General features: G+C 33.5%; 1 protein-coding gene across 3 annotated transcripts in view; it reads right to left on the reverse strand.

Annotated features, from left to right (window-relative positions):
- Window positions 1-18873, reverse strand: part of LOC113498241 (solute carrier family 41 member 2-like) — a 79261-nt gene that overhangs the window by 42752 nt on the left and 17636 nt on the right. The window contains exon 1 of one of the 3 annotated variants that reach the window (XM_026878180.1): window positions 12105-12417. The exons of 1 other annotated variant lie outside the window; for it this stretch is intronic. The gene's annotated coding sequence lies outside the window, so the exon portion shown is untranslated. Of the gene's footprint in view, window positions 1-12104; window positions 12418-18873 lie in introns of those variants that run through there. One more of the 3 variants, XM_026878178.1, reaches the window with a different exon arrangement.

Here is an 18873-nt window from a genome sequence, read left to right on the forward strand (position 1 = left end):
GACAACCAGGACCAAGAATATCTATGGTCACTTATTATCACATCAGAAAACCAGTCCGTTACATAAATAGACAGATTAGCATATATGAATAAACAAAACGTCAAGTGTTTTAACTAATAAGAAATTGAATAAATTAAGTGAAAATGATGGGCAAGGTTATGCAAACTTGAACCTATAAAATTATGGGTTTAATGGGTTATACTAACTGTACTTGTTTTTAAATTCTCACTCATGGATATTTTTACAAAAATTGAGTACACTGCCAAAATTAAAAATAGAAAGTTTTTATTTCCGCTTAAATTCGGGAAGATTCTATGTTAAAGGTACTTGTTGGTCACCCCAAGCTAATTCACCCTAAGATTTCCCAATGCGGAGTCTCCTTCTATAAAGGAAGGTTTAAACATTGATCACCACGTTCCAGGATGGTGATAGAAGATTCCAACATTTGGAAAACCAGGTTTCCTCATGATATTTATATTCACCGTTTGTCTTTGGTATCTTAGAACAATTAAGGAAGTTGGTCACCCGATCAGGTAAGGATTATAATAACAATATTAATTTTTAATTATCAGTACTAAAAAAGGTGATTAAATATTAAATATTGTAATAAAAATCTATTATTATCACCATCCCAGAGTCAATCTAAATCCGATTAAGAATTTGACTTCCTTTTTTAATTTTGTTTTTTTTTTGGTCTTTGCAGCATACTATCACCGGTTATAAATAATCTTGTGACGTCATCAGTATCGCGTCGGTACGTGGATTATTTCGTAGATAGACATCAAATAATAACTATCATTTGTTTTGATACGGTATCTTTGAGTGCCTAAATTAATATTGGCTGGATAGATTCTGTGACAATCGATTTGGTGTTTGGTTTTTACAAACAATTCGCCTTGTTTTTTACCTAGTTGGAATACTTCTTCGTACTTACACATCTATACTAATATATAAAGCTGAAGAGTTTGTTTGTTTGATTGTTTGTTTGAACGCGCTAATCTCAGGAACTACTGGTTCGATTTGAAAAATATTTTTGTGTTGAATAGACCATTTATCACGGAAGGCTATAGGCTATATAACATCACGCTGCGACTAATAGGAGCGAAGATACAATGGAAAATGTAGAAAAAACAGGGAAAATTCTAACCACGTGGACGAAGTCGCGGGCAACAGCTTGTTATAGAATAAAAATGAAATAATAGGTATATATCTAGTTTTATATAAAATGAGCAATTCAGTTTTGAAATAAAGTAAGTCCTTAAATGTTTTTTTTAAGTAAAGAATTGAAAATCAATTTTACAAACACGTAAAAAGGTTTTGATGGTATTAATGTAGGAATTACTAGACGGACCATTTATGTATGGGAATTCTAAGAAACTCAACTTGCCATCCGTGTTTCAGTCTAGATTCGTTAAAACATTTAACGTACAAAATTCGAAAAATTAACCCTCCGATCATTGAAAACTAATTATTAAATCAATTAAAGTACAATCAAAATTAATACGTAGAAAATAATAATTAATGAATAAGAAATTAAAATAAAATTATCTGAATGATATCACGGGTATTAAGAGAAATAAAAATATTACGATAAATAAATTATTCTATTCAGATCCTGAATTTATTTTTGTCGCGTATGAAGAACTGAATGAAGTCACACACAAATATAATTATCAAGGAATTATAATTAAATTGATGTATGATAAACTTTGTAAAGAATACTACCTATAAGATATATTTTCAGACATTTTCACTCATTTTGGGGTGAGTGAGGCGCATAAGTGAATCGATCACTCATGGGTGACCATCTTTGTCATAACGAGTTCCTCCGTGTTTCGGAAGGCACGTTAAATTGTGGACCCCTGCTGTTATTCCTACATCTTTGACAGTCGTTACAGGTAGTCAGAAGCCTGAAAAGTCTAACAACCAGTCTAAAGTCAGATAGGTAGTCGCTCCTTGTAAAACATTGTTACTTAGCTGAATTCGGTTAGACTGGAAGCCGACCACAACAGCTGGGAAAGAGCTAGGAGGACGATTGCCATTATCGTTTGTTAGGCGGTACTCGGAATTCTCAAAAACCATCTTGTTTTCTTAATAATACAGAAAACATGCATGACATGATTTCTTTTCCAGTAAACTAGAAATACCTTATCCTATTGTTATAAGTACATGAGCGGTATATTATTACCGTGACGTGACGCAACCTTCGACGTTACAACCAATTGTGGGCCGTCACATTCATAAATACATATTATCTCGTAATTATGTGGCTAAGTTCGCCTTGCGGTTTTGCCCGCGATTTATCGGTCAGACTGATAAATCAATCAAGTGAATATTTACATGTTTTAAAACTATATCAATACAAAATGAAAAATATACGCGTCAAAAAAGACGTCTTCATCCCTGCCAAAGTTGGGAAACGTGCCCAGAGGGCTTGCTGCATTGCCACTTTGTATATAATCATCATCCTCCTAGCCTTTGAACTATGTTGGGGTCGGCCGCCAGTCGAACCGATTTCAGCTGACTGCCCATCTGACCTCCTCAACCCAGTTACCTGGGCAACACGATACCCCTTGGTTAGACTGTATTGGCTGCATTGCCACTTTGTATATAATATAGTGAATTTTAAGTTCAGATTTTAAACGTTGACGTATAAAAGGCATTGTTTTCTAATACTAATTCTAGGTATGTATATTATAATGCATTTTTTTTCAAGATATTTTTATACAATTTTTTTACCTCTTCCAAATTGCTATCAGCTGTTTGGAGAACTGTTATCATTCGTTGTGAGCTCATGTTATTTATTAAAACTTAAACTTACGTACTAAAATTAGTGGACTGATTTCTTGCTGTGTTAATCCAGTGTCAAAAAACAAACACACACACAATTTTTGTCTTTATAGTGTTAATGTAATATTATATATTACATCATAAACGGGTTTTCCTAAGTATAACGGATTAAAACTGCATTATCTAATTAATAATTAATTAATAATTAATTAGATAATACAGTTTTAATTTGATTATATCTGTACTTTTGGCGACAACGAAAGTGACACATGTATCTTCTACGTTAGACTGAAATAACTATTTTGTCAACTATTAAAATTTCATATCAAAAACAATTTAGATCTAGGTATAGATATAAGGACACCTGTATCGAAATACCAACAAAAATTGTACGATAATCGAATGTCTTTTCAAACAATTGATTAATTTGTTTTATCGATTGTTTATCGATTTCATCGTGAGACGTGAGATTAAATGATAAAAAGTATTTTTGGTAATTTTGAGGAGCAATTCAATTAATAAATCTTTTCTTAATTAACAACTTTCTTTGCAAAAGATTCATAGCTGTAACAAAAATTGTTCTACCCATATAAAGAGTAATGAGCTGTCGTCAGAATATCAGAATTAAAGGGTTTTTTTTAAGAGAAGTGTTTATATAGTGTTTGTATTCAAAACATAGTGGAGTCTCCAAACAAAAACAGTTTATCATAGAAATAAAAGCATGCAAAAAGTAATAAAGATGACGTAATCATTATTTAACTTAAGATTAAATAACAAACAAACATATTAAAAATACAATTACATAGATGGCTACATAAACAAAAGTTTTTCTAAAACATTTGCCAAATGAATATCATGAGTTTTTACGTCATATCGTGCCAAAACATGTTTTGTTTTTATTCGATTAAAAAAGCAAAATGCTATCAAAAATATTAACAGTTATAAGCCACTACCCACACATATTGGTGTTATTTATATGATTTAGCTTTTTAATAATAAAATCACAATAATTATTTAATTTCGGTAAATATACGCAGGTCCCGTTTTTATACTCATATCATAACTTAAAGAGTTTGTGACGTTGCACGGATTAATCTTCGAATCTACTGAACCGATTTTGGTACTTTTTCTATCAATAGTTAACCATGTTGTTTTTAAGTGTCATCGCACTAATATTATAAATGCGAAGGTATAGTGGTGTGTTTGTTAGCTCTTTACTCTCAAACAGCTGAACCGATTTCAATGAAATTTACCCACGAAAGAAAGTGTCAGCGATTTAGCAAATAATATCACTTTTATCTTCATGCATGTTTATTTTTGTTTTAGCTTGAATGAAATAAAACTTATTGAATCAAAACTTTTATCAAAAACGTGAGTTACACATATAAAACTATAATCTGTATTACAATCCATTGACTAGTCTTTGTACCTAGAATATTATTATTACAAAATTCCACGAAACGAATTCAGTCTTAATACCAGCTCTTGAAATGTCATCGTGTTCGTGTACGAGCGAGAAAGCGATACACGTTATATATATTGTCGTCTCGCTTTTACAACAGCATTTAATCTCTTGAGATTGAATCGGATATACATAATCTTATTTTGATACATGATAATAATTATCTTTGAAAAACTTGAGATACATAGGAATGACGAAAGGCGTGTCGAGTACATAGTAACAAAGAGTTGCAATAATGAACCTTATGCCTTTGGAATAAAGCGGATTTTATATCATATTTTGGATGGGTGGTAAGGTGATAGACGGATTCAAAATGATAACTATGCTTGCGTTAATGCGAAATAAAGCCTTAAGATTTATGACGTACTCATACAAAGTACTATGTATACAAAATTTGTCTTTATATGGATACTGTGAGACTATAATCTTTCTATTTATTACACAAAATCACAACCGCAACTTATCACTTAGATAAAGTTTAACCGAATTATTCCAGCCGTTTCCAAGTATTGCACCATCAAACGGACATTCCACATTTAAATTTAGATCTATATCACATTTATAGATGTACTAAAATCAAATAAATGATAAAAAGTGGTTTTGGATATATCTTAATTGGCTATTAAACATTTTCCTTATAGATTAATTGTATCGTGTACTTATAGTACCTACCTGGTTTATAAATATTGTAATGAAATCACGTGTTGAAAAAACGTTAAAACGGCAGATATATGTACTATAAAGGTTAATTCAGAAGTGGGAGAGTGATGTTGCTTTAAGTTATTTGCTGTCTCGCTTCGACCTTTGAAAGTCTAACTTCAAGACGTGTTTTTTTGGACCTGGTGAAAATCCTCATAGACTTTAGTTGCACTGAGGAAGTCGGAGGGGTATGTGACTCTTAGTGGCTAAAACCACCGGAATGCTTCCCCATGACCTATAGAACAAGTGGGAATCGATATTTTTATTATTATTCGTAACGTATACGTTGCTTTTTATATTATCATCATGAGCGTATAATAGCCCACTGCTTGGCATAGGGCTTCCTTTGTCTATGCCAGACTCTTCTCTCTTTGCCTTGGCAACAAAATTTGCAATTTACTAAAAACAAAAGTATTAATAATATTCTGAAATTTAGAACACAATTCTCGACACGAATACTTTTTTGATAGCGTTTTGTGCGGGCTTTGAGCATCGGTAGTGAGGTCAATATCATTCACAATGATTTTCAATATTTTTTACACCTTATCAGGTGTCATGTGAACATTTTTCTTGTAATACCTGAATGACAATTTTGTCACGTTTGTACCTTGGTTTGTATGTATTTTGGAATGTTATAAAGAGATAAAGTCTGTGAAGTGGTCTGGGATTATCTTGGGATCAATAAAAATATCTTTTAGCAAGAAATAGCTACTTCATTGTTACGTGTACTTTATATTGTATTACGGTAAAATGGCACACTACGTAGTGAGAATAGTTCAATTAATGTCATTATAATTGCGTTCTAAAAATTTAAAATAAACCGCCGTCAATAAAACGCATACCCACCACAACTTTATCAAACACTAGCTGTTGTCCGCCACTTCGTCCGCGTGGCAGAAGATATAAGTTAGGAATTTTTGAACGGAAGCAGTCGATGTTGAATATTTTTCCCCGTTTTTGCTACATTTTCCATTATATCTTCGCTCCTATTAGTCGCAGCGTGATGGTATATAGCCTATAACCTTCCTCGATGAATGGTCTATTCAACACAAAAAGAATTTTTCAATTTGGACCAGTAGTTCCTGAGATTAGCGCGTTCAAACAAACAAACAAACAAACTCTTCAGGTTTATATATTAGTATAGATATACAAGAACACTTGCACATAATACAAAACAAACTAAATTAAAATCGCTCAATCCGTTCTGAAGCTATGATGCCACAGACAGACTTAAACTTATAACACCCCTCTTTTTGCGACGATGATTAATAAGGTTGTTAAAATGTCATAACTGATTACTTGGGATTAAGCGAATTATGAAAAAAAAAATATCAATGGATAATAGGACTGTGAACACGATAATTACATTTAAATAAAACCCAATATTAACGCGATAAAGGTCGCGTGTTGTTATTAAGTAATAAACGTGCTGATTTGAAACATGTCATTATATGATAAGTTGTCAATCATTCCCTATGATATAGTAAAATATCATGAAAAAGAACAGAAAAAAGGCAACTAACCACGCCAAAACCAATGTGCGCGACGTGTCGCAGGTTCGATCGACGCGTATGACAAGGATTTGAATGATCCACAAATGCTTGTCCCGAGTCTGGGTGTCTTTGTGCATGTGACTTGAATGTTTGTGAAACAAGCCGCGATACGATTAAATTCCTTGGTGTGGTACCGTTTCACGTTAGTGCTGGGACTTTCACGATCCTGATCCATTTTCTTTTCTTCCCTATGCGTTTGTACTCTAGCCTTTGTCTACATCGGTTTATGTTTTTCCTTCTAGGACTCTATTAAATGCATATATGTTAAAACACTAGGTATATTATTACAGTTGAAAATTGCCAGATATTTTTGTCGGTTTATCGTCAATTGTAATTAAATAACAATTATCAAAAATGCGTTTATTAGACGTTGACATACCTATTAATAGGTCAAGCGATTAGCATCAATATCCGATGAGTTTTTAATATGCTCTAACTGATTTTAGTAGCTAAGTATCTCTTAAAGTACGTATTTACAAAAAAAATCTGTGTTGCTGTGCATAAATAAACATAAAGCAACAATTTCAATTTATTTGGCTGGCAAACTTTTATTTCACTGTTTTTTTTACTCCCTGTCGTGTTGTCTCTGCCGTAAGAAATTAAATCCACCCTAACATTATTTCTGTCATAAATTTATTTAATCCCCGTATTTTCACTAATTATATTTGAATACTTATAATTGGTAATGAAGTCCAAATACTTAATCAAAGCGCCAAATCATTAATCATGATTACTCAATGCAAGTTAAATACGTGCGATTACTGTTCCTTCTCTATGGTAACTGTATAAATACGTGACTTTCTGTCTGTGCTATTGATGACATAGTCACAATCATAACTCATTACGTTAACATTATTTGTCTGTATATTAATAATTGCTAATGCGGATTTTAATTAAGAGCGTTGGTATTGCCCAAGGTGATACTGCTTATTTTGATTTTTGCTCTCAAATCTAAATAGATATTTGAAAAGCCAACTTCTATATTGGTTTCTTGAAGATTGAGAAACTTAAAATCAGTTAACCATATGTCCCGCTCATGTCAGACTCCGTAATTCGTTGCTTTAGTTACGTTACGTTATCACAAACGCGAATAGAAAATAAAACAACAAATCAAATTAACCTTAAAGAAACCAGAGAAAAACGTTACGTTTTAATCGATCGTAGGCACCAAACCCAGTAAATTATAACAGCGTAATACCACAATTTTCTAGAAATTTCCAAAGTTTCTTCATAATTTATAACAAGAACTAAGCAAGGTAAACTTTCAAAGTTAATGTCGCAACAATGGCGCAGTTCACTCAGAACATGATACCCTTGTTATGTAACAAGGTTTTTTAATTTTTAGTGAATATATAAAAGTACAATATGTATATATATCCAGCCAGTCTTTGTTCAGGACGTAAAAGGAAACTCGATCTTTACGGCCTAAATATTTGTGAAGCCAACTGCATATGTCAGAGAAAGTTGGGAACCGATTCCAAAAAGGACTTCTGGACAAGGTTTTCAATTTCAAATGGGTCACATCATAAGGTCTGTAAGCATATATGCCATAACATCTCCAGAATAACCAATGATCCGGAGTAACTTGTGGTAATTCTTGCGGTTCTTCTCCAAAGGAATGTCATTTTGGAATCGCGAGTCATTTTCATTATACCTGCAACTATCATTTCTAAAGGGCCTCTTTTAGGCCTACTGAAAGTTATAACACTTTCATTTTGATTTGAGAATAATCATAACAATCACGCAGTTTTAACAAAAGAAGAATAAATGTCGGTTTACAGCTGTGTCAGTAGTCAAACAGTTTTCTAGAACCGTATCTAATAATTTCAGTATTAAGTGAGCAAGTACCCAACCAATTACATAAACACCATAATTCTTACACCAAGAGAAATATTCTAAGAATCATGAAACAATAAATTCTCCCAACAGATGCCATTATCGTTCAGTTCACAGTTACAACAGTCATGTTTTCAAAGCAACGACCACGTAATCATAACATCTCCGATAGCCGATATTTACCAATTTGTAATAGATTTTAATGGAAACTAATCGGCAAATGTGAAACGTTTTGAAAATACACGAACAAACATCATCGGCCTAGCCTTTTTCCAACTATGTTGGGGTCGGCTACCAGTCCAAGCGGTTTCAGCTAAGTACCAGTGTTTTACAAGGAGCGACTGCCTATCTGACCTCCTCAACCTGAGACCAAATTACCTGGGCAACACGATACCCCTTGGTTAGACTGGTTGTCAGACTTTTCAAGCTTCTGACTACCTGTAACGACTGTCAAAGATGTAGGAATAACAGCTGGGACCCACAATTTAACGTGCCATCCGAAACACGGAGGAACTCGTTATGACAAAGATGGTCAACCATCTACGGACCAACCGCGTCAAGTATAGCTTAAATACATAAACTTATGCGGTTATAGCTTAGCCACGAGCTCCCCCGCTACACGAACAAACATGATCTTGATTAGAAGTTGATCCGTAACTGACGCTCGTTAACCACGGTGCCACTTTGGCACTTTACCGATTGACGTGAATCGATTTGAGTTTATTAGCTCATATTTAACTCCTCATAAGGTACTTTAGGCCAGTGCCTAGGGGCCCACTATGATCAGGGGCCCAGCACCAAAGTTGGTTGCCTTGAGGCCTCGAGGCCTCAGGGCCCCTGGGCTCCTAGATCCGGCCCTGAATACAGGTAGTATTAAAGGCAGTAGTATCATTGCCAGGCATAGGAAACTTCCCGTATAGAGAAGGTTTTGAGCTTTGATCGCCAGACTAGCTTACTCTAGATTGACCGTTTCAGATTTCAACATTAAGAAATCGGGTTTGCTTACAAGGTTTTACCATTTGTCAGTGGTTTCTTAGATTGAGGTATGAGGTAAATTTTAAGAAGAGTCACATTGTTACCTTGCCTGTGTTGAGTTCGGATCTGGACTGGGTGCGTACAATTTCTCCGGGTCACCTCGACACATCATTTCGAGAAAAAAGTGGTTGATACGGATAGATAACGCTATCTTCCGTTTTCTTATCGACAATAATCTTAATGTCGATGTTGCCTAATAAATTTTCTTCACACAATCTTCAAATTATTAGCACGCAAATCAGGAATCAAAATAATGTTTCCGAATACCTCTAAAATACTCACAAATTTAGTTTAACGACGGGATTTTAACGAGATTTTAATAGTATCGTTTAGAAGTAAATTACGGGTCATAAGTAAATATGAGAATTCCTATTGTGACAACATTCCTAGTAGATACATTTAGGATGACACCTGTTGTATCAAAATGGCCGCTAATTGACCGTAACAGTACTGTCATCATCATTATTAGAACCGGAACCAAATATATTTTTAATATATGAATCAGTCTTGTATGATCAGCCACTGACTAGGTTGCAAAAATAAAAAACGTTTTATTTTTCTCGTCAGAAAAAAGCGGTTTGATGATAGCAACAAGGTTTTTGATCTGAAATAAAACCTTTTTTATTTTGATTGGAAAACGGTATTAGAAGATTTTATGTTATGATGCAAACATAGGGCCGGAAGAAGGACGTTTTCAATTCAATTTGAATAATTTTCTCAATAGCCTTTACATAACTTATTATCTAGACACCAGAAGGTTTCATGTAAATCGTTAATCCGCACTAATTAAAACAAACAAACATTTTCCTCAATAACTGCATTATCTAAGGAAGTGAAGTTCGCTCTATATAGCCCTCAATGGTATTCGTGTATATGCAAAGTCGTTTATTTGCCACTAAAAGCCATTTCTAGCTATCCCATGGTTGGGTTTATAAAAAAAAAGTCTTCAATAAAAAGTATGAATTGTATTGCATCCTGGCCACGGTTTTTATTTTTTAATTACAATTCATAATTAGAACGTCAGCTTACAGATTATTAAATCGAAGAAAAATAATAATAAAAATTAAAAAAGTAGTACTGCCAAAATGATTAAATTAATTAAAGAGAACTCAAACGCTAATATTTATAAATAAGAAAATGTTACGAGTATGACGTCAAACGCACGTAAGTTATATTTTTCTTTCATTGTTCGGCAAAGGCATTATTTTCTCTTCCCCCCATATTAATTGGATTTAATTACACGCGCTTGTCTCAGTAGATGCATTGTTTAACAATAAGAACTAGTTAATTGTTAATTGGGAACTAGTTGTTTTACGGCTACTTAGAATGTAGGAAGATTTTTTTTGTGTTATTGTCGTATTTTCAACTGACTTAAAAAATCTTGTAATGTCAAACTGAATGAACAGATTTTATTGATTCCTTTTTCATTTCACTTAAAACAGCTGTCACTTTGGTACCATAAACTTCATAGAGTTTGGATTCGTTTTTATTCGAAGTCGGATGTATGTTTTTGTTGTCAAATATTATTTTTATCCCACACACATTGTTTAAAGGAAATATGTAATCATTTATGATCAGGAAATATTTAATAAATATTCATTTTACATTGGTTTTCCTGTGTACTAGTATACGTTAGAAAATAATTATTGTTACATTTTAATACTATTTTAATGTTATCAAGTTTTTCAACTGATGAATCCAATTTAATTAAATTCACGAAACTTTGTGTTGCCATATGTATAATTTACAATTACATTTAATGGCAATCATACAGCCGTAATAATAGTGCAAAAAATATGTCCAATTAATTTTCGTTTCTTTAAAATTGATTTAGATACCCACGTTATAATAATACTATTGTTGTATGGAATATTGTATGGAATTCGAAGTAATTTACAAAATTGCTTAATTATCCAACTTGTTTTTGTGTCTCAAATAATAAATTGTTTTCGTGTTATTACATAAAACGTTACGTGTTTGTGACAAAATCGAGAACATTCATAATATTAATAAAATCTTATTATTTGATTTCTGTGTACTATTAAAGTATACTATTTAATTCTATTATGCAATGCACTGGGTTGTTCTTTTTCAATACTCAGGTATCTTTGAATCTAATTTGGGACATTCATAATAAACCTACTGTTCTATTAGAGTCTAGAAAAAAAAACCGGTACAGACAAAAGGTCAGTAACGCAAAATTAACATTTAAATAAGACACATTTCGTCGCGGCTGTAAACAGCTGTTTTCTAACAATTTCATTCATTTCATTTTTTTTATCCTGGCAATTATGACTAGGTTAACTATCGAATTTTAAACAAGGAATATGGATAGAATCGTCCGTAGATAGTGATTTTTTATAACATTTTTTTTTGTTGTGGTCGTTAAAAAATAACTCAGTAGTTATTATTTAATAAAAATTCGCGTTTATTCTTTAATTCTAATATCGCAGTTACGTTCAGTAACAGTATTTAAAATTCGATAAATATTTTTCTTTACAAGTCAAGGTGTTGTATCTATTGTTAATATTTCTTTTATACAACATGGCTTTGTGAGTCCTTTCGATCAGCATTATAATACAAAATCTTGAAAAGTTAAGCATTCGTCACTAAAATACTATGACTTTACCTGCGTACACAATACTACTAACAGACAGACACTTTTATTCACTTTTAAAATCAAAATAAAGCAGGCAACACACTACACGAACAAGACAAAAAATACTTACTGGCTGTTTGCTTCTACAGGACACCTTAATACTAATATCACAGGATTTTATAGAATTTAAAAAAATATTTTCGCTAAATATTTCTTTATATTTATTCTATTAATCACACACACTGATTAAAAAAATAATATTTACACTGGAATGTTTATTCCGCAATACATTACTTTTGAATTGTCCGATTTCATTCGATATTTAGAGTAATTACATTTTCGGTCACGTGTGACGTTGGCGGTGTCGTGTTGCGAATGCGACCGGCAGGTGCGTTCGGAAGCGCGGCCGACGGCAGACTGTTCATTCAGGTAGAACACCTTTGCTTTAATATCAAGTGGACAACTCAATCACTGATAATGATAAGAATACAAAGGATCGTCTCGTCAGCAACAAACGGACGTACACTCTCGTACATTACCGACGTCGAACCGGTTCTAATACACGGTCAACGTTCTGTTCGAAATACAAAATGCGAATGTGCTGTGTGACTTGGGGCGGGAATCCAAACGCACATTTTTTTTAATGCTCGTGAATTTTGGCTTTGGAAGCGAGTTCGAAATACGAAACCGGTTGGCGGGATAGTGTCCTCATTATTATTTATGAGCATTTTAATGTTTAATGTTACTTAAAATAGAAATAAGGTTACAATCAAATTGTAAATTCGGATTTTATAGTATGTGAGAATGTAAAGAAAGAGCTTAGATTATGTTTTATATGTTTTAAATAATAATATAATATTCGCTTACATCCTCTTTCTAAAACCTCTGTTATTAAATAACACAATTAGCATAAGGAAAAATAAACATATTCTTGTAAAAATATTCTTGTCTATAGATGCGAGACCTAGACCTAGACAAATACTTAGGTAAGTGCATGTTTAGATTTTTGTATATTTGTAGCAATAATGGAAATATGATCATCCAAGCTATTAAAATGTTGGGTATCCTAAGTACTTAGGTACCTATTCATGTTATTAATGTTCAATATAAGTAGGTAATTAAAGATAATAGGCAGGTATATATTATCAAATTAATTATAAGATAATTAAATAGAATGTAAAGATATCGTCGGCAATACAAATCAATTCCTTTTTTAATTGTTTAAGAACGGTTTAATCGCGTGTTAATATTGATAGGCCGACTAGTTTCGGACCCAACTGGAGTCCTTAATCATGAGATTATTTATGTATGCCAACATTGTCGCATTGGGTATTTACCTGTAAAGATGGGTGTTGTACACGAACTAAATAACGAATAAACATAAATAAGTAAATGAGCTGGTGCGATGGCGGGGTCGTGAATCGGGCTCGACTCGAAAAAATTAAACATCCGTCTCTAGAAAGTGAAAATAATAATTTAAGTTAATTACATTACAATCAAATGGAATTATTAATTTGGTACCAAACCTTTTCTGCTAAAATTGTAGGCCCCCTTTATAGGTCGTAAAAACTATTTTTAACAGGTATTACTATTTAACTCAATAATTTATCTTAAATACGTAATTCATTTTGAAGGTTTACACATTTGTCTTACCGAACCCTAAAGTCCAAAAGTTTGAAAACCGTCGCCATAGACACGACCTATATCAACACAGTTCAGCCTACATTGCGCCATCTTAATACAAAGTACCTAACATCAACAATAATAGCTGCAATGGACGCAAAAACCTTTGACGTCACAGTGCATGGTGCAATACTTGCAATATACCGGTTTTTTTTTCAAAGGGTAGGTACGATGTGAGGTAGGTCATCTTTTATAATCGGATATAATACAATACAGGAACTGCGGCTAGACTGTCTGTCTGGCTGCTTAAATTTAAACAAAAGTGATAACATATATCTAATAATATATTTTATTATCTATTTTTTTGTTTATTCTTAAAACTGATATTCGCGATGGGGATTACGGTCACTTCCAAATCAACTAGCTATAATATATTCGGATACCCGAGTGGTGATACCTTAATGGGCGCGATGTCTCTCGTGGGTTCCATCTTCGCGTAGAAAAATAATTTGTGTGATACACAGTCCTGAGTCGGGTGACTTTGTGCATTGTCATTATTGTTTTGCTCCTTAGATTTTTCCAGCAATATTCGAGTCTGATTCTGATTTCTAAACTAGAAAAAAAGACCACATCCATGCTCGCCTTTTACAACTACTTAAAAAATTAAGTTACATTGATTTGATTTATGTTTTGACTTAATTGTAATAGGCAAGAACTTTCCTTTCACCCTACACAGACAATGGTCTGTATATATTAAAAATTAAAAATAGTCGAATATTATAAAAAGAATAAAGGAGTTTTTATTCTCACGCTGTATTGAGTTTCTATCGTGCAATTGATCGGATTGATCAGACACGGCTGGCACATTGTGGGACATGCTTACACGTGATAGCTGTCTCGATAATAGCTAAGTAGCTTTGATAAAGACAAAATGATCTATTTGAATCCTTTCCTGAGTAAGTCAGTAAGGTAGAGCGACGGCGTCTCTCAAAACTGCAAAAGTAATTCTTTAAGATGATGTTTCGCTCCCAAGACTTTTGCAAAGTCTGTTATAGTAGACTCAGAATAATTGATTATAGAGATAATCTCAGAATATAAAAACCGGTCAAGTATGAGCCGGACTCATGATTCCGTTTAAAGAAATACATAGAAGGATAAAAAAACTAAATTGACCAGAAAAAGGCACATATTTACAATACATGGTATAATTTTTGGTTGGTTGATTGGTACAATCTTTATTTTGGGTACAAAGTGCATCAAAACTAATAAAAAATATACCACACCGCATAGGTGTATCTAAAATTTCCCGGTAACTTTCGGTCACCTATCTTCCAAATTGAGCCTAACTCAGTTATCTTTCTCAGATCGTCACTACATCGGTTTTCAGACCCGATATCCAAGTGACATTTCAAGAACCGTTAAATACAATTTCTCTTCTCTGACAAGCAGAGTGTACACAGCTTTGCGAAATTTGGAAAGACAGAGGTAGCAGTAAGAAACTTCAGGAGTTAGAATACATTTCGTCCGAAAATCAATGGTTAATATTATGAATTACTAGCTGTTGCCCGCGACTTCGTCCGCGTGGTTAGAAGATATAAGTCATAATTTATACCTGCCTTCTATCTATCTATCTGCCTTCTATCTATCTTGTAGGATTCAGTCAGCGTTTGCAATGTAAGCGCAAAAAAGGTGTGTTTTTACGACCTCACATTAGAAACCTCAAAAATTGTAGCCTTTGTGTTATTCTGATGTATAAGCTATATTGTGGTAAAGTTTCATTCAAATCCATTCAGTAGTTTTTACGTGAAAGAGTAACAAACATCCATACATCCATACTTACAAACTTTCGCCTTTATAATAGTAGTAGGATTCCATTCCTATTCAGATAGCATAGTAAGAAGTCTGGTACTAGAAGAGAAATATTATTATGTATTTCTACTTTTACGTTTCTCGTGAAGAATGAATTAAGAGTGACTCAGACAGTCACACAAAATGCAGTGGAAAGCTAGCTGTGGCCATAAATTAGGCGTTTCAATTAAAATTATAAATTTAATCTTGAGACAATTCACCGTGAACTCTTATCTAAATACTGGAATTACGCAAATATTTAGTTTCTAGAAAAAAATCTGGCGAGGAATGTGATTTGGAAAAAAGACAAATGGCAACGTCAAATATTATTTCTTATCTAATGCTATTTTGTCACTTGGACACTAGGTAGTATATTTAATTGTATTCGAAAAGAATTGCAGTTTTGGACTATTAGAAATTAACGTAACTCCTGAGAAAGGGCTCCGGTTGGAGCCAAATCTAGTTTCCTATCCTGATAACAACGCGTATGTTTAGTAAACCGCTATTGAATAAATAATTATGAAAACCCTTACGTAACTTACAATTACAAAAGATCTATTGTTTGAAAATAATTCAAATGACTTCGACTCGAGAAAAGATAAAATTTTTGCATAAATACTTCTAATCCTTGTCCAACTTAACCCTGAATTGTATTTCATATTTCTATATCATGGCCAGACTAAGACCTAGATGCCTATCCTGCTCTAAATCTAAACCTGTTATACTTAAAGAAGCGAGATAGCACACTACAGCGCGTAGAGCGTCGTCCCTTTTCCACGATTGCAGCAGGCTTTCTTCAAGAGGCATAGGTAGATGTCCTGCTTAGGGACCTTGGATTTCTGCCAAGCAACGTTTACAGAATTCCCCGCAACAGATATGATAATATCTTTCGAAAGGGATTAGAATGAATAAGATATTTATTGTTCATTTTATCGTGTACAATTCTCACTTTGAGATTTACAAATCTATATACTAATATATAAAGCTGAAGAGTTTGTTTGTTTGTTTGAACGCGCTAATCTCAGGAACTACTGGCCCAAATTGAAAAAATATTTTTGTGTTTAATAGACCATTCATCGAGGAAGGCTTTAGGTAATAAACCATCACGCTGCGACTAATAGGAGCGAAGATATCATGGAAAATGTGAAAAAAACAGGGCAGGTATAAATCATAACTTATATCTTCTACCCACGGGAACGAAATCGCGGGCAGCAGCTAGTGCTTGAGAAAAGTCAAGTCTCCTGGGTATCAAAGTGGAGTTATGTCATTTTTGTGTCATTTTCTGAAGGGGTTTATGATTGAACCTTTATTGTAAAAGATAGCGAAACAGTAACCAGCTTTCATTGTAAGTTCTTACTTAAAACTCACTCTAATTAAAAAAATACGACTTGAATAGGTATTTACATTGATTAAATTATTATACATATACCACTCTCCAGTCAAACTATTGCAAAAGGAGTAGAATATTTTATCGAACGTTAAAGACTAGATAATTTAGATAAGAGGCATGAATGATTTGCAAATTCAGAAGCAAAACAGGATTACCACAATCTTCCATAGATCTTTGGGTGCGTCAGTGAAAATATTTTTGATGTGAATGATAACATATGGTCAATATCCTCCGCATCGCATTAAGTTAGCTAAGATTATTAATAAGCTTTGCAGGTGTCAATGATTTAGCACTAACGACTGGTGGAATGAATCATTTCTTATGTACAACATCTAGCTATCCAAATCTGCTGCGCTGTGCTGTGCTGCGCTGTCCTCTGTGCTGAGATAAAAAGTCTATGATGATGTACGAAAAAATCAGTCAAGTAATTTAGCGGGAACTTATGTGGCGGTGGTGAAACAGGCCCTAAGTTGTGGTTACAAAACTAAAACTTATGGTTAAGAGCCGGATCTGTAATAATATAGCATTGACTACACGGATAGCCGAGTGGTTGAAGTCACCACGCCAAACCCACTGTTCGCGTCGTGTCGCGTGTCGATCCCCGCGTATGACAAGCATTTGTGTGATCGAGAAATGCTTGAAAAAAAGACACTCTTAAATGTTGTTGTTTTTTTACCACATACACGAGATCTTAAAAGCTTACTCTCACGAAGTTCTCCAATCTGTTTACGGATTTTCCTATTTCCTGTTGGAAATTTCCACAAAGTATAACCAAGGTTCTAAAGTCTAAAGTCTAAAGTCCAGAAGTAAAAACTGCCAAATCATACATCATCATAGTCCACTTGTACAAAAGTCCAAAAGTCACAACCCCGCACGGAGAAACCCATTTAAAGCGATAAGTACAGCTCAAAGTCCACTTACATAAAAACAAGGAAACGCCTTGGAAAACACCTCAAAATCTATGCAAGTAGAATAATCTATAATCTCAGTAAATAGCTAAATAAATCAGTAAACCTGCTTGAATGATAAAGCCATTTATGATATTTGATTAGTATAACTTGACTAATCTTGACATCTTTCAAATTGTTGACGTCAATGAATAGATATCAGTGTGATTTCATCGCGATGTAAGCTGAGGATAACTTCAGGTTATTTGCATGTGGCAAATAGTCTTAAGTTACGACTTAAGTTAAGACTTAAGTTTGACGACCTCTGTGGTCGAGTGGCGTACGCACCGGTTTCAAGGTGTCGCTAGCTCTGAGGTCCCGGGTTCGATCCCCGGTCGGGTCAATGTAAAAATAAACATTTCTACATTGTCTCGGGTCTGGGTGTTTGTGGTACCTTCGTTGTATCTGAATTCCATAACACAAGTGCTTTAGCAACTTACTTTGGGTTCAGAACAATGTATGTGATGTTGTCCGCATTTATTTATTATTTATTTATTTAGTTATAAGTATATCGATATAAATTTTTAATACTTTGTTAATGATAATTAAAATGTATGCTCCATCCGTCGCCGAAAGCGTGTTAAGCCATTTTTCCGATTGTCATTTGTTAATCTTTGATAGCTATCATGTCATTGCTTACTAGACATAATTTGTAGATCATTAAAATGGTCTGTAGTTGACAGGCATAAGATGCTTTATTTTTTATAAGGATCGCAGCTAAAGCTCATCAGAGTCCCCAGACTGGTAGTCTTAAATATAGCTTGGAAAAAGATTAGGCCAAGTTATCACCAGTCTTAATACAAGCTGTCTCTTGAAGTTTCAGTTTTGGTTGTTCAGCACTTTAGTAAAACTTAAGCAAAAGAATGCAGACAGAGGTTAAGGTCCATGAAGGTACCAAAGAAATAGTCCATGAAGGTATCAATGGAAGGAACTAACATCTAAGATACAGGCTCGGCCTACTTTAGATGTTAGTATACAAAGATTTGTTTTTAATCTATTTACATAAGCTAAGTACTCCAAGTTGTGTATTATTTTTGGTTACAATAAATACTTTATATTTATTTATTTTATTTATTTAAATGCAAAAAAAA

Source organism: Trichoplusia ni, chromosome 10 (genome assembly GCF_003590095.1).
Source record: "Trichoplusia ni isolate ovarian cell line Hi5 chromosome 10, tn1, whole genome shotgun sequence".
NCBI classification, from domain to species: Eukaryota; Metazoa; Arthropoda; class Insecta; order Lepidoptera; family Noctuidae; genus Trichoplusia; species Trichoplusia ni.